General features: G+C 39.9%; 1 long non-coding RNA gene across 1 annotated transcript in view; it reads right to left on the bottom strand.

Moving 5' to 3' along the window:
- The window catches only part of LOC148981398 (uncharacterized), a 169,961-nt gene extending 158,392 nt beyond the window's left edge, over positions 1 to 11,569 (bottom strand). Inside the window, exon 1 of the long non-coding RNA XR_016168498.1 lies at positions 11,227 to 11,569. This is a non-coding gene — a long non-coding RNA (uncharacterized LOC148981398). The remainder of the gene's footprint in view (positions 1 to 11,226) is intronic.
- Between the last annotated feature and the right edge of the window lie 5,547 nt (positions 11,570 to 17,116).

The following is a 17,116-nucleotide window of genomic DNA, read 5'->3' as shown; positions in this document are numbered from 1 at the left end:
CTATCTTCGAGAATCTTCTAGATGAGCAGCTTCCAGTCGGTGTTGGTGTGATGGCATGTTCCAGTGAGTTTCTCATTCCATACTGCTGAACAGTGGAGTTGTCTACAATAGCGTGTGTGTTTCTCCCTGGGTGCTTCGGCACTGTTGTGAGCTTTTCTCTCTCAAAAAGAGCTTGCACGTGGCACGTCTTTTTAACCCTTTCACACGTAAGTTTAAAATATTCTAACTGACCCCCCAGTGTGAGTTTTCAAGGCGACCGTTATTTAGAACTTGCCACTTTAATGTTTCCATGGTGACGCGTCATTGCTTGTCACGTGACACAGCACAACCAGAACAGAGCGCGGAATGAATGATGATCTGCTTTTATGTCATTTTTCCTTTTTTATTAAAAATATTCAAAAATGAATTAGCTATATCATGAAACACTGATATTCCGATTGTCAACTATGTGCAAGTGGATGGGTTTTGTTGTTTAGACATCTTTATAACGATCGCGTTAGTTGAGCTGTATGCACAACGGGCGGCGCCATTTTAGTTTCGTTTTCAGTTTAGAGAATCAGATCTGTTGGATTTATAACGTCAATTCATCCACTTCTCACGAAATACATGATAGTAAGTGGCTGGTGAACTGGGAGAAGGATAGGGTCAAATGTTAAGCTACTTACACAATGTGTATCTGATATGAATAAAATGTGTCGTCTTATTATAATTGAAAGGATTATTATTGCCGCTTCCATAGACATCTGTATGTATTTTACAAACTCAAAATCATTGTTTTGCTAGTACATATGTGTATTTAAATGTCTGAAACCTAAAATAAACATTATGTGGTTGAAAACACTCAATAGTTGTGATATATGACAGCACTGAGTGCGTCTGTCTCTGGCTGAGCGCCAGCCAACGCTCGAGAGCAAGTTTGAATTTAGCAGTTGCTGACGTGTGCACTGAACATTCTAATCACACCGGTGTGATCGTACGCTCCAGGGACCAGCCAAGACTGATCACACCGGTGTGATCATACGCGTGAAAGGGTTAAAGTGTATTTCTGAGTGCTGTAGTCTGATAGATTCAGCTGATGGGCACGATCTGTTTGACGTGTTTGAGCTTCGATCACGCTGACCACATGACAGTCGCAATGTTATAGTCGAGACTCGATGAGCTCAATAGAGCGAGAGTCCTCTCATCCACACCCGATCTATTTTCTCCATGCGAGAAAAAACTTCGGCTGGTGGCCAAGGTGACCTGAGGCGGCTGGTGTGGAACAAAACCGACGAAATATCCTCTGTCCACACCCCCCTCTTCACCGCCGCATCACTCTAGTGAGTTAGAGTCCTCTGGAGATGATGGTTCGTCTGTGCTGCCACCATCGGGTGTGCTAGCATAACGAGTCTGATCCAGAGTTGACAGCCTCATCGGCTGCGCGGTCGAGGACTCTGCCCTACAGTTCTTGGCCGCCCAGAAGCAGACTGACATGTTCTGACCCTGCAGCCAGCTGATGCAACCCAATTGCAGTTCTTTCAGGAAGGTGTTTCAGGGCCACCCCTCCCTCGGTGGAGGGCCGGGGCAGAACCTCTTCTCCAAAGAACTGATATTCCCATCTCTGAGCCCCCAGAGGGCGCGGATGGCAGTGCACGCCACTTACGAGCCTTGCCACTCTCGTCCCCTTTTGTTGCAGACCCCCGTCAGAGCAGGCCCGCATGGAACGCTGGTGCTTCCATGGCCTCCTCTCTATCAGGATGTGGCATATGACCGTGCCCCCACATTTGCATGCTCCGCCTTGACCAGTCATTCCGCCTCACTAAAAAAGATCGCTATATCATCACATTAAGTTGATAATTAAGGGCAAACTAAAACAGCCCTCAGTCTGATGGCTAGTCCGCTAGTTTAATCTCTGCATGTCTAATGTTGTTCAAGAGGATTCACGAATGGAGCAAACACTAGACAATGTGCAGGTAGTACTCATGGGAGTTGTAGTGTAGTAGTTTCAAATGCAATTCGTTTGTTATCTCAGATGTCTTTTGATAAGACTACAATTTTTCAACACGCCAAAGTGGCTAGTGGGAGTGACTGTGTTACCCGCCATTTGGTGGGTTGGCGTTGGTGTTAATGTCAAGCTGTCAGTACCAGTACTGTCCAGTGTTTCAGGACCTCTGACCAGCTCTTTGTCTGTTATAGTGGGAAGCTGAAGGGAAAGGCTCTCTTCAACCAGAGTCTCCAACTGGTTAGTGAACAACATTGCTTGGCATATTTTCCTCAGGTGAGCTTCTCCGACAAGCCCTGAGTACCTCTAACACTGTTGACGTCAAACGTCAGAGTTATGCCACCGGCAGCTTTCGCGTTGTTCAGGTGCCATCATGTGCATGGTTCCCCCTCTGGGCAACCCCCACATATGTATTTCCACTGTAAGCCTCTCTGAGCATGTGTCTTCCTTGGCAAGCCACCTTAACACCCCTGGGGTTGAAACATTCCACCCTGCGGGCTGGACACCCCAGTGTTTTCCATATGCAGCCCCCGCCCGGGTCATATGTGTATTCTGTAAGTCAATAACTGCATACTTCCACTGAGATATGCTTCCCAGTGTACCTTGTCATTCCTGTGTTAAGTAGGAATCCTTCGTCCATGCAAGTCCCACGATGGGTAGCTCAGACTTACGCAGGGCACTGGAAGACAGCCGAGTGGTGTGATTAGACTGGGAATCCCATTTCATCATCACGTCGTAACTCGTAGTGACTACGAAAGGGAACGTCTCGGTTAGGGATGTAACCCTCATTTCCTTGAGTAGGGAACGGACACTTTACTTCTCCCTGCCCTGCGAGGTACCGCTGAAACAGCCTGAGTTCAGTCTCGGCTCTTCAGCCAGTAACATAACTGCATGTTGCCAGCGTATTTCCTTATATACCCACAAGGTGGGGCGGAGTTATGCTTAAGTACTTAATTTGTAAACATTATGGGAAGCGCGTTAGCCAGACAGGGTTTGAAGATGAAAAACTTACCAAGCACAATGTTTTCTCACCATTAGTGATTACTAACTGCATTCAGCGTGGGTCAGAATGTAGGCTCATTGACCAGCATCACCAGCCTGGGGTGCGTTTCCCGAAAGCATCGTTAGCCAGCTATGGTCGCAAGTCCCGTCGTTATCAGCATAGTTCAACAAGTCGGTGTTTCCCGAAACCATCGTTCCAACATTCGCAAACAGCATCGCAAAGTTGTGTGGTTTGAACAGACAGCTCCCGACCTGTGGTTAGAGCCATAGTTTCTATAGTGCATGACATTTGGACGTAATAAATCCTTATCTTGAGCAAAATAAGCAAGCTGACATTCAGTACACCCGGTGCCTTTTATTTAGAATACATACAAATGGAATTTACGCCTTTTAGTTTTGTCAAAAGATTTAAAGTACCGTGTTTGAAGAGTGCGCATGTGCGAACGTGCTCTATGTAAGAATGAGCCAAATACTGAGTCTGGTAATAAAGCAAAATAACTGAGAACAATTTGAAAAAGTCCTCAAATGACATGTCTGTAATTTATATTAACAAATATAGCGTTAATTGGATCTCAAACAGTTTCATTAAAAGTAGTTATTACTCCACCACGTGTGAAACCAACGTGGTTGAACGATACTTTGCAACAATGGGTTTCGGGAAACGGTCGCAACTAGCTAGTTGATTTCTCCAACGATGCATCGTACTATGATAGTGAAGCAGTGAGTTACATCGCTGTACGGGAAACGCACCCCTGTTCTTTGTTAATACATAGGTATTTCACGTTTTTTGCAAAGATAGAAAACGTACTTTTTAGTACGTTTGGATAGATGCTGAAACGTATAATATGGACGTATCTGCAACATTTAAACGTAACATTATTACGTTTTTAAAGCTACAAAACGTTAACTATTTACGTATATTCTATATCATAAAGATATCTGTATAATATCCCTTTTTACCATTTTATAGATAAATTTAAGATCCCATAACCCGAATTCCAAACCTAAACATACCCATTTTAACAGAATATAAAAAGGATAAAACGTAATGGACAGATGTGTTGGGAAATGGCAGTTTTATTAGCAATATAGCATTAAAATATATTTTGAGCCACCAATCCTACTCCCACCCCTAAACCGACCCTTAACAATTCCTTAAAACTATGTAAACTACGATTATAAAGAAAAACATAACTAACAAACAAGTATAATCACAATAATGTATTTATTGCGAAAATGTCAAAACCAGTACCAAAAGCCGTTCACATGATGATGTGTTGCAGTCGCAGTCCTCTCTGGCAGTATTGTAATAGTTTTGTATGAAGTACAGAGCAGAATTTAAATTAATAATCAATAATCCTGCTTTGGTTCGCACCATTTCAAATCAACTAACCGTCACCGACTGAAACCCTTCATGTCACAATCTGTGACGAAGCAGGGAAGAGCCAATGAACGTTTGATATCACTGCCGTAAAACATGACGTAACGCTTCTCAATGGCGCAATTTTTGAATTTGAATTCATCACCAGTGCGGGATTTGACGTGTACGGTCGCTGCTGGGAAATGGAGATGAAGATCACGACTGGATAAAAGGCTGAATTAGGAGTTGTTTCTTGCAAACAACTATGGATTCTAAAGATTTGGATTACATCAAACTAATAAAATTGATGTCTTTTGTGAATTTATGTTGTGTTTTATAGAAGAAAATGCTTTTGTGTCTCACGGTAAATAAACGATATATTACAAAATGGTTAAACAAGTAAAGAAAGTATTTTAAGGTTTTATAGTGTATTGTTTACCACCATGCAGACGAAACAAGCAAAATGTTAATATTTATGAGTATTATATTAATAAATGCGACTGAAAACTTAATTAATAAGACAGTGGAATGCAATAGAGTCAAAACATAATGCTACGATTTTAATATGCATAAATAGTGATACGTACAAATGTGTACGTCGATAGGTTTGTTCATACGTAAATAAATTACGTTTTTGTGCTGTCAATACGTAAATATTTTATGTTTTAGTACTTTAAATACATGAGTATTACACGTTTCTGCGCGTATAAAACGTAATTAAATGCATGTATGATAGAACTACGCTTTACGTACAAATACATACGTATTCTCATGAGATCACGTTGGCATCACACACATGACCAGAGTTGGCCAATAGTGAGCCTACGTTCTGACATACAACACAAAAGCGCTGCGCTGTTACACTGGGTGTAAGGCCCTGTTTACAAGGTGTAAACAGAGCCTTAATGAAGGATGCGGATGTTACAAACAATAATGGAGACCAGAAGCATCATGAGACATGATGCACCTATATTATTTTATTGGGACACCAGGTAGGCTAAATTTAACCCAACACTGTCATGACTTCAGTCTGTTCTGCTGTGTTTTGTTATCCTGGTCTGTGTGCACTGTTGCCTTTGAGCACATGGTCTTTGTTTTGACAGCTCGCCATGTGCTTCACTATCTTTGTGGCGTTTCCTCTTCCACTTGTTATACTTAATTCTGATTTGTGTTCACTGTCAAACCTGTTGCTAATTAGTTCCTCATTATCTCCCCTATTTTAGATCCTCTCGTGTTCAGTCATTTCTCAGACCGTTGTCGTACATGCAGTGCTATGACCTAATTTCTATTTTGCCATGTCTTGCCGTGTCGTATTTTTCAGGCCTCAAGTGCCCTTTTTTTTTTGTTTTGTTTTTCCCGACCTGCCTCCTGCTTGCCCCTCCAGACTTTACATCCTCTGCTCTTTGCCCTGCTGATATCTGATCTGTCAAGACTCGGCTCCACGGCTCCAGCCCCTTTCAGCCACTCATCGGGGAATTACACTCACCACGACATTGTGCCACTGGCGACTCAGGGACTTGTCATGCCGCCTTTGTTGTGCAGTCCTCTCCTGGCACAGTAGATGTTAGTTTGGACTAACATCCAAGTTAGTTGCACTCTTCATTTTGTGTTCCTGCCACCTTTTCTGTGCTCATTGAGAGCAAAACTTTTCTGTTGTACCTTCGTCTAAATCCGTGTCTTTCCCTGACAACTACTTCAAGTGGTCAAAACATGCTGGTTGTGACTTGTGGTTATCTGAGGCTGAAAATAAAGTTACCGGGGCATTTTTAATTTTAGTATACATGTGTTCCATATACAGTATTACAGATGCAGTATTTCATCATCTGAAAGCATATACTCCAATTACTACACCCTAATGATGCAGACTGATCTCATGAAGTAGCGTTTGTATGACACGCCAATTCGTATTTCCATTTTTGGCGTGCTATCAAGGCGCATAATCGCTTTTCAGCGTGTTTATGAATGCCGTTGACTTACTGTATATAAATATATGACTTACCTCAACCCCGTCCCTAAACCTAACCGTCACTGGGGTTAATGTAATTTATGACTGTTCCCTTACCATCTAGGAAAAAAAAAAGATCGCTCCCCAGATGTAGACCTACATTTTGCTTCGTTTCGCACGGACATTTGACGGCGTGTACAGACACGCGGAATCACTTGGACGTTAATGGCGTAGACATACACGCATACACGCGGATACACGCTGATAGCTCAAAATTCGCCACTTGACTCGAAAGTGGCGTGTATGTTTACGCAAAAGTCATGATGTCATGTTGAATGATGAAAATATGCACTCACAGAGCTTGAGCTTGATTTATTTATTTATTTTTCTTTTCATAAATGTGATTGGCCCTATAGCCAGATATAGCTATCTAGATATAGCACTAGACTGACAAAATTTCCCTACATTTACATTTGGTACATTTGTTTCATAGATGCACTTTATGATTTTAATCTAGTCCAAAGTTTGCTGTTGCACTGCCTTTATTATGGATCTAGACCTCTTCGCGAACGTTCTTGGTAAAATAACAGTTGGTGGTTTAAGTATTGCTGCCGTATTATGATAAATAATAAAACAATTAATAACAAAAGTATCTGAATAGTATTGGCTTTAAAAAGAATAATTAATAACAATGTACAATAAGGCAACATTTCCTTAAACATACTTAAAATCAAAAGTTGAATCTGTTAATGTTATTTAATGGACCTGAGCTAATACAAACTAACAATGAACAATACTTTTATTAAAAACATTACAAAAAATAACAGTAACATACTGTACACTTTGAAGTTGTTGTTTGTTTTTTTATCTCTCTGTGAACAAACTCAACAACTACATAATATTCTGGGATATACAACCTGAGCATCCCAGATATTTATGAAACAGATTCCCTAGTTTGACAGGATTAAAAGATAAAGGAGGAGATAAATACTGTTCAGTCTTGTGATGTTGCACTGTCCTGTGGAGGTACTTTGGGAGTTTGCGTTCATCCTTGTATGACAGAAGAAAAGAGGCACAACTCAGTCTGAGAATGTTAGAAGAGCAATAATGAGGAGAGAGACTACAGGTCCAGAACTACAGGGGCTCTGAGAGAGAGATGTGTATAAAAGTAATGAGTCTAAGGGGAAGACAAGAAGAGCCTGAGAGAACAATTGTGTGCTGGAGAGGAGAAAGGAAGAACAAGAAAAGAAATGAACAATTGGGTGAAAATAAGAGAGATGGAGAGTGAAACCTCTAGCAGTTGTAAGACACGGTTATTGTCAGGAGAGCTGGTCTGTTGGTGGACTGTGAATGTAAGGGAAAGGTCGTATGGGAGATTGGGATCAGGAAGGTCAACTTTGTGGTTATTAGACCTCACAGGTTAGCGGTGTGATGGGTTGGCTTCATCCTTGGAATACGTTTCGGCGGCTCTCCAGAGCCCAACTTGTCGTGTGTGTACTACAAGCAATAAACAATAAACCTGATGCTAGAGAACTTCTGAGGAAATGTGGGCTGAAATGTTTCTTTAAAGAACCATATTTTAGCTCTTACAGTCCCATAATTAGCCACCAATTCACCAAAACTTAAAAATAGACCCAAAAGATTGTTAGGTTTTGACTTTATTTAGCTGCTCCTAAAGTAGTATATGGTATTACTAATAAATACTTTTTTGAAAGATGGAGTAGATCGAACTAAAAGGCATAAGTAAAATAGCATAATTTTAATGTTTGTATTATTATTATTATTATTATTATTGTGGTGATTGTGGTTTCTGTTGTGATGATAATTACTGTAGTTAAAGTATTTTATTAGCTAAAATCAATGTATTTATTCATAATTTTATCATTATTTTAATTCATTTAAATTATTGTAGTTATTCATGTTTTGTTGGGAAAATTTTTAAGAATTTAAATTTAATTTCAATTCAACTTTCTGTGGGATGTAGCCAATTAAAATTCACACTTTTTACAATGAAGATTTGTTGGCTAAAATACTGAAAGGCCAACAGCCAAACAACAGTTACACATAAAAGATATGTGAACTTATCTGTTATTATTTTTGAAGCAATCCCAAAAAATGTTTTGAAAATGCATAAACTTTGTTTTAATAAGTAATATCCAGAAACAAAACAAATATTAGAGTACAGCTGCGCGTGCGCGAGCGATCGGTTGTTTGTGTTTGTAGCTCCGGAGAATTTCTTCACAAATCCTTGATTTTCTTCTTTACCACTTATTTATAAACAAGCACTTTCTATTTTTATATTATGTGAACTTATCCTCGATAGTATTCCTTATAAAAAACAATTGGATTGCTTTGATATCGCTACTTATATCCAACCTCCCTAAATCCTGGCTACTAGCCTTTAGCCCGCTAGCATTCCACGCGTGCCCTCTCGCCTATTGATCGTCTCATTTTACACCCGTTTCACTGAATCCTGGTTATTTCCGACATTTCAATCCTAAATTAGTAGTGATAGTTGTAGTATCACTACTAATTTACTGATCATCCGTTATAATGGCGAACATATCAGATGCGTGTCTAACATTACCTTTGAGTGCAGATGAAGACACATTCGAGCTCTTCACGGTGAAGCAGGAGCTGGAATACGTCGAGAAACAGATCCGCGGTCTGCTGGTGAAGCAAGCCGAGCTGCTGGATCGGTGCTCAACGCTTGAAGCATCACGCGCCGACGCTAACAAATCAAATCACTCTTTGACTCCGAGTTCATCTACGCCGTACGTTACTCTGCCGAGGAAGATGCGATCATCTAAGGCTTCATTCACTCCGGCACCGAAACAACATGGACCATGGATCACACAGCGGAAGACTCGAGCCAGGACCAGAGCTGCCTCTCCGCCCCTCCCGGTCTTCGAGATCTCCACCCGGAACCGCTTCTCCCCTCTTCGCGAGCCGGAACGCGATGACGCCGTGATCATCGGCACATCCATAGTCCGCCATGTCCGCGCTAATTCGGATAAAGGTAAAGTGCGCACTCACTGCTTTCCTGGTGCTCGTGTTCTTGATGTTGCTGCACAGGTTCCCGAGATCCTGAACGGGGACGAGCGCGTCGGAGCTGTTGTGCTGCACGCGGGAGCGAACGACATCAGGCTGCGGCAGACGGAGGTTCTGAAGAAGGACTACAGGAGCCTGATCGAGACGGTACGCAGCACAGCGCCTAAAGCAGCGATCATCGTGTCTGGACCGCTTCCCACGTACAGACAAGGACAGGAAAGGTTCAGTAGACTTTTTGCATTAAATGAATGGTTAATGTCATTGTGTAATGAACAGGGGCTGCACTTTGTAAATAACTGGCATCTGTTTTGGGAAAGACCGAGGCTGTACAGCACAGATGGTCTCCATCCCAGCCGAATCGGAGCGGCTGTGCTGTCGGACAACATTTCCAAGACACTACGCACCAAATGACTAATGAGTCAAAGTCCAAATTACAGCCTTTGCGGTCCAAACTTAACTAATAAGCATAGTGTGGAACATTATATAGAAACTGTGTCTATTCCTCGTTTAGTGAAGCCAAACAATAAATCTAGTGTAGGATCTAGCAAAAATCTTATTGTAATTAAACCAGAAAATCTAAATATCAGTCAACAAAAACAATTTCTAAAGCTAGGTCTCCTAAACATTAGATCGCTCACACCTAAGGCGGTTATCGTAAATGAAATGGTCACAGACAATAACTTCGATGTTCTGTGCCTTACTGAAACCTGGCTTAAACCAAATGAGTATTTCGGTCTAAACGAATCTACTCCGCCAGGATACTGTTATAAACATGAGCCTCGTCTGATCGGTCGTGGCGGCGGTGTTGCAACAATCTATAAAGATATTTTTAATATTACTCAGAAAACAGGTCACAGGTTTAATTCATTTGAAGTACTTGTGCTAAATGTTACGCTCTTAGATGTAAGAAGGAAATCTATATTATCTCTAGCCCTGGCTACTGTATATAGACCTCCAGGGCCATATGCTGAATTCCTAAAAGAGTTCGCAGACTTTCTCTCGGATCTATTGGTAAATGTCGATAAAGCAATAATTGCTGGAGATTTTAACATACACGTAGATAATACAAATGATGCTTTAGGGGCTGCGTTTACAGATTTATTAAACTCCTTTGGGGTCAAACAAAACGTCAGTGGTCCCACTCATCGTCTAAATCATACACTAGATTTAATTATATCATATGGAACCGATCCAACTGATATAGATATTATACCGCAAAGCGATGATGTCACTGATCATTACATGGTGACTTGCATAATACGTACTGCTGAAATATGTCATGTTGCGCCACGTTATAGACCAGGCAGAACAATCCTTCCAACCACTATAGATGGATTTTCAAATAGCTTACCTGATCTTTCTAAGCTGCTAAGTGAACCCAAACAAACAGATGAATTAGAGGAAATGACTAGCAGTTTAAGCACCATTCTTACTAGTACATTAGATATTGTTGCGCCAATTAGATTAAAAAAGGTTCGAGAGAAAATTAAAGCACCGTGGTACAACAGTGCTACGCATGCTATCAAGAGAGAAACTCGCAACTTAGAGCGTAAATGGAAACAAACTAATTTAGAGGTCTTTAGTATTGCGTGGAAAGACAGTATGTCACGTTATAAAAAGACACTAAAAACAGCCAGGGCTGAGCATCTCCGCAAACTAATCGAAAATAACCAAAATAATCCAAGGTTTTTATTTAACACCGTGGCTAGACTAACAAATAAACAGACATCACCAGAGCAAAATATACCTTTACAGTTTAGTAGTAATGATTTTATGAATTACTTCAATGCGAAAATAGAAAGCATCCGAAACAAAATTATAAATGTACAATCCGCTATGGTGTCTTATGATTCAGCTTCAATTATGGACCCTCTAGAACAACTAAACCGCTTTACAACGATAGGACAGGAGGAGCTAAATAAACTTATCATTGCATCTAAACCAACAACTTGTTTATTAGATCCAATACCCACTAAACTACTGAAAGAACTATTACCTGCAGTGGAAGAGCCTCTCCTCAATATTATTAACTCGTCTTTATCTTTAGGTCATGTCCCAAAAATATACAAGCTGGCTGTAATAAAACCGCTCATTAAGAAACCGCAATTAGATCCAAATAACTTGGCAAATTACAGACCCATTTCAAATCTTCCATTTATGTCCAAAATACTTGAAAAAGTAGTGTCCGCTCAATTGTGCTCTTTTTTGCAAGAAAATGATATCTATGAAAAATTCCAGTCAGGATTCAGACCGCATCATAGTACAGAAACTGCGCTAGTTAAAATTACAAATGATTTACTTTTAGCTTCTGACCAAGGCTGTATCTCAATACTAGTCCTACTTGATCTTAGCGCTGCGTTCGACACTATAGATCATATAATACTCTTGGATCGACTACAAAACTTCACCGGTGTCCAGGGACAGGCATTAAGCTGGTTTAGATCGTACTTATCGGACCGTTCTCATTTTGTCTGTTTAAATGGGAAAAAATCAAAGATAACGTCAGTAGACTATGGAGTACCGCAAGGATCAGTTTTAGGCCCTCTGCTATTCTCAATATATATGCTGCCACTTGGTAATATTATAAGAAAACATGGAATTAATTTCCACTGTTACGCTGACGACACTCAATTATATATTTCATCACGACCAGATGAAAACACTAACTCATCTAAAATGACAGAGTGTCTCAAAGATATAAAATGCTGGATGACGCGTAATTTCCTGCTATTAAATTCAGATAAAACGGAGGTATTACTTATTGGTCCAAAAAACTACTCACAAAACCTCTCACAATACAACTTTAATATAGACGGATGTCCTGTTACTTTATCCACAACAGTAAAAGACCTGGGTGTTATACTAGACCGCAACTTGTCGTTCGAAAATCATATTTCATATGTTACAAGAACAGCCTTTTTCCACCTTAGAAACATTGCTAAGCTACGTAACATGCTATCTATTTCTGATGCAGAAAAATTAGTTCACGCATTCATGACCTCGAGACTAGATTACTGTAATGCTTTATTAGCTGGTTGTCCTGCATCCTCAATAAACAAGCTACAGTTAGTACAAAATGCAGCTGCTAGAGTTCTTACTAGGTCAAGAAAATATGATCATATAACACCGATTTTATCATCTCTACACTGGTTACCTATTAAGTTCCGCATCAACTACAAAATACTACTACTGACCTATAAAGCCCTAAATGGTTTAGCACCTATGTACTTAACGGACCTTCTTTCACCCTACAATCCACCGCGTTCCTTAAGATCACTAAATTCAAGGCTTCTGGTCATTCCTAGGATATCGAAGTCCAGTAAAGGAGGGAGGGCGTTCTCGCATTTAGCTCCAAAACTCTGGAATGGCCTTCCCGATACGGTCCGAGCCTCTGACTCGCTGACACAGTTTAAAACTAGATTAAAGACGCATCTCTTTAGTCAAGCATTCACATAATGCTTACCTTCTAGTCCTCTGTTATGCCATACGGAACCGTTTGCCACTGAAACTGCTTAACGCACCAGTGGGGCTCGACAGCCTCTTAGACAAACGGGTCGGCGCGTATGGTTGGGTTGCGGAGAGTTCGGGTTACGGAGAGTTTGTGAGTTATAACGGAAATTATTATGAACATCAGCTATGCTAATTATTTCCCATCTGCCTTTCTGCTGTTATCTCGGGACGCTTGTCCCGAGAAAAATGGCGTTCGTCAGGTCCAGTTTTGTGTCCAGCCTCTCACGGGGATTTCGGATGCCCCAACGCCTGTGATGAGACGACTCAACGCCTGTGATGAGACGACTCAACGCCTGCGATATGTTATGGCGCCGTTTGATTCATAAACAATATTTATATTTAATATTTATATTTAAACAATATGAATGTAAGCCAGAGGAGAACTGGCCCCCGACTGAGCCTGGGTTCTCCCAAGGTTTTTTCTCCATCCAATCTGATGGAGTTTTGGTTCCTTGCCACTGTCGCCTTGCTTTTGGCTTGCTTTGGGCTTGCTCAGTTGGGGTTATTTATTTAGTGTTTAGCAATGTTGTTGATCTGTGTTGTGCTACTTTCATGTTATCACTGTGAAGCTGCTTTGATACAATCTGTATTGTGAAAAGCGCTATATAAATAAATGTGACTTGACTTGACTACTGATTGTTTATTGATTATATAGTCCTAAAATTAATGTAAAAGAGGTATTCAAGTTTTTAAAAGTTTTTATTATCGCATTTCTTAGGCGAAATTTGACGCATTATATTTGTGCAATGCATTTCACTTCTCATTAATTGAGAATCTTTCAAAAGAAAGCCTCCACACTCCCCGAATGCTAGAGTCTTTGAAATGAAAAAAAAAGAAGAAAATGCTCTGAATATCTCAAACAACATTAGGATGAAAATATAATATGTTTGAAGTTAATGTATGTTGTTCTTGAATACAGAAGACAAAAAGGGATTGTGTGCTTTGAGATTTTGAATGAAAAGGATTGCCAGGATCAAAAGTGTTCTTGAGAGAAAGTGTTGAAATGTGCCTTTGTGGATAATGAGAACTTACGCCAATTCACATTCAGATGCTATTTCAGTGAAATTGCCGCATATAATACATAAGCGTTCCATCTCTGATGCAAGAAATGGTAAAAAGCAAGGTACAAATGCATTTGGATGTTGTTGTTTTCTCAGAACTCTATTCAAACCTTCAGGCTCATAATGCGCTGTGTAGAAGGGTATTCAGATTTCCCAAGACAGGTATAAAAACCAATACGAGTTATGAGTGTGTGTGAATGATTCATGAACAGCAGTCTTGAAATACATGTAAAGAGAGAAAAAAAGCTCTGTTCAGGATGACTCATTTAGTGCCTTTCTCCAGTTTCCTTCAGCGATCACTGTTTTATATATATATATATATATATATATAATATGCATGTATATGTAGATGATAATTTTATATAAATTTAATTTTAAATAACTTTAAAAATTTTCCCATATTTTTTTTAGATCTGATACCAGCAACATCATGTGCTGTTGGATAAAATAATTTCCAATAGTCGCTTCTAATTGATTTACAGGATAAATAAAGAGTGTAAGTTTTTTATTTTTCAAAATACAGATCACATGTATATAACCTCTGCATGCATTTATTCAAGTTTTGTCACATCCTTTAAACAAAGCTTCTACATTGATTTATTCAGTGTCATATACTGCCTCATATTACACTTAGGATTTAAAGTGGAAGTAACAGTGGTCAGAAAAGTATTATCAAAGTTAAGCATCATTTTAAATTGTGTCAATGTTATAGATAAAATATCAAACTTTTCCAAACTAAGTTGGTTTCAGCTTTGCTCAGAATGATCACCTGGGTTTATAAACATGGCTTTTACCTACAAACTACCACAAAGAATAATTAAAAGATTCTTATATTTATCAAAGAATAAAAATACGTAAATATATAGTTATGTATTGTATAAACACACAATGAAAATAAAAATTCAATTCAAACCTTATACTGTATATAATCAAAATAATATATCTTAGGAAATGCGTATGCAACTGATAAGGGAACGAAACGCTGCGCCGGTTGCTGTTGGTCTGAGGGATGCATTATTGCGGAAACAGCATCCGAGGCACGGGTAAATTCACGGCAATAGTGGCCAATAGTAGTGTGTAAAAAGGGTGCCTGCAAACACGTCATCAGATTCAAACTGTCTGAACGAAGAAAAATTACCAGCTTCCAGACAAATGATCTAGGGAGGTAACAGAGAATGGGTCGCTAACCACTATACAAACCAGCCAACATTCGAGTAGCCTGTCAGGATGGGGGCCAATCCATACACAAGGAGCATTATACTCATATACTTCACTACCCAAAATGACAATTGGGGTGGATGACAAGGACGAGAGTGGGAAGTCCCACACCCGATCCCAACTGCCAAGCTCTATTCAAGAGCCTGCCAGGGAGCTTTCCCCAACTTCAACTACCAGTCGATAAACTGGAGTAGGGATAAACTTGCTTAAATACCCAACCAGACAGGATGGTGAAGATGAGATATGAAACTGGACCACCAGATTCACCCTACTTCAACCTGATTTCACTACCTGATTTCATCTGACAAGCTCAATATAGGTAGGATAGCCTTAATGGTAAAAAAAAATTGGGCTGCCAAGTAACACTATCATATCTCAAAAAGAAAACTGGGGAGTGCAACAATTTCGTCTACCCAGCTAAACCTTGCAACCAGCTTCGGGAGCGCAGCCTTGCTTAAAAACATCAGTTGAAAGACTGGGAAAGGCAACAAATAAAAAAGTAGCTTTCACCACACCTAGCTTTCATCTATCATCTCTACCACCCATTCACCAAGGAGTATAATCATTCTTCATTACCCAAGTATTCGGGAGGAAAACAAGTGAGAGAGTGGAAGTAATACACATACCACATACTGAAGAAGATACATGGGTGGGGGGGCAATAGATTTTGTCAGGCACTATCTTACAGATCTAAAGAGGAGCATCATCTTGCTTTAACATATAGTCTGGGGAAGGCGACATAAAGGACTGGGTCCATCCGTGTGTGTGTATATATATATATATATATATACCATAATAGGAAGGTAACATAAGCCGTAGTTTAACCCCTAATAATCTGAGTAGGAGAGCATCAGAGTTCTGTCAGTTCTGTCTTCTTGATTTTGTGACAGAGCTCTGACACTCCTGTTTTGTCATGTATTTGTTTGAGCATTCTGAAGCCATGCGTTCTCTTGTAGTGGTCAACCAATATATCGCCAAGGCCGATTTATTTGGGGACAAAAGCGCCTCAGTGTGTTGTCGACTGCCATCATTTCTAGACAGTTTGTATGCTAAATAGATCTATTTAGTGCTTTGTAAGTAATCAGCAATATTTTAACATTTATACGATGTTTAATAGGGAGCCAAAGCAGTCTTGACAGAACCGGGCTAATATGGTCATACTCCCTGGTTCTGGTAAGAACTCCAGTTGCTGTGTTTTGGACCAGCTGTAGTTTGTTAATTAAGTGTTCAGGGCAACCACCCATAATAGTATTAAAATAATCTAGCCTTGATGTGATGAATGCATGAACTAACTGTTACACATTTGTCATTGAGAGCAAATGACGTAATTTAGATATATTTTTAAGATGGAAAAATGTGTTTTACAGATACTAGACACGTTACTTTCAAATGAGAGATTGGTATCAAAGAGCACACCCAGGTTCGTAACCGACGATGAAGACTTGACAGAGCAGCCATCAAGTGTTCTAGGTTAGTATGTGAGGAAGTTTTTTGTCCTATAATTAGAATCTCTGTTTTTTCTGTTTTAAGTAGTAGGAAATTACTAGTCATCCAGTTTTATGCATTCCGTTAATTTAGTGAATTGCTAAGTTTCGTCAGGGTGTGAAGAAATATAGAGCTGAATATCATCAGCATAACAGTGAAATGTCATGTTTCCTAATGATATATCCTAAGGGTAGCATGTACAGAGTGAACAGCAACGGTCCTAGTACTGAGCCTTGTGGTACTCCATACTGAAATCTTGATCGAAAAAACATCTATTCATTTACTGCTACAAACTGAAAACGGTCAGATAAGCATGATTTAAACCATGCTAATGAAATTCCACTAATGCCAACATCATTTTGAGGTCTATTTAAAAGAATGTTGTGGTCAATGGTTGGAGACCTAGTAACATTGCCTGAATCAGTCACGGAACGCGAGCTGTGTGAACAAAAGCCAGGACCAATGCCGTAAGGGGTGTGTCATAGTGATAACGCTCGTGCCAT

This window comes from Pimephales promelas, chromosome 5 (genome assembly GCF_988280905.1).
Source record: "Pimephales promelas chromosome 5, fPimPro1.hap1.1, whole genome shotgun sequence".
Lineage (NCBI taxonomy): Eukaryota > Metazoa > Chordata > Actinopteri > Cypriniformes > Leuciscidae > Pimephales > Pimephales promelas.
The sequence above is the reverse complement of the archived record's forward strand: the minus strand, read 5'-3'. Positions and strand labels throughout refer to the sequence as shown.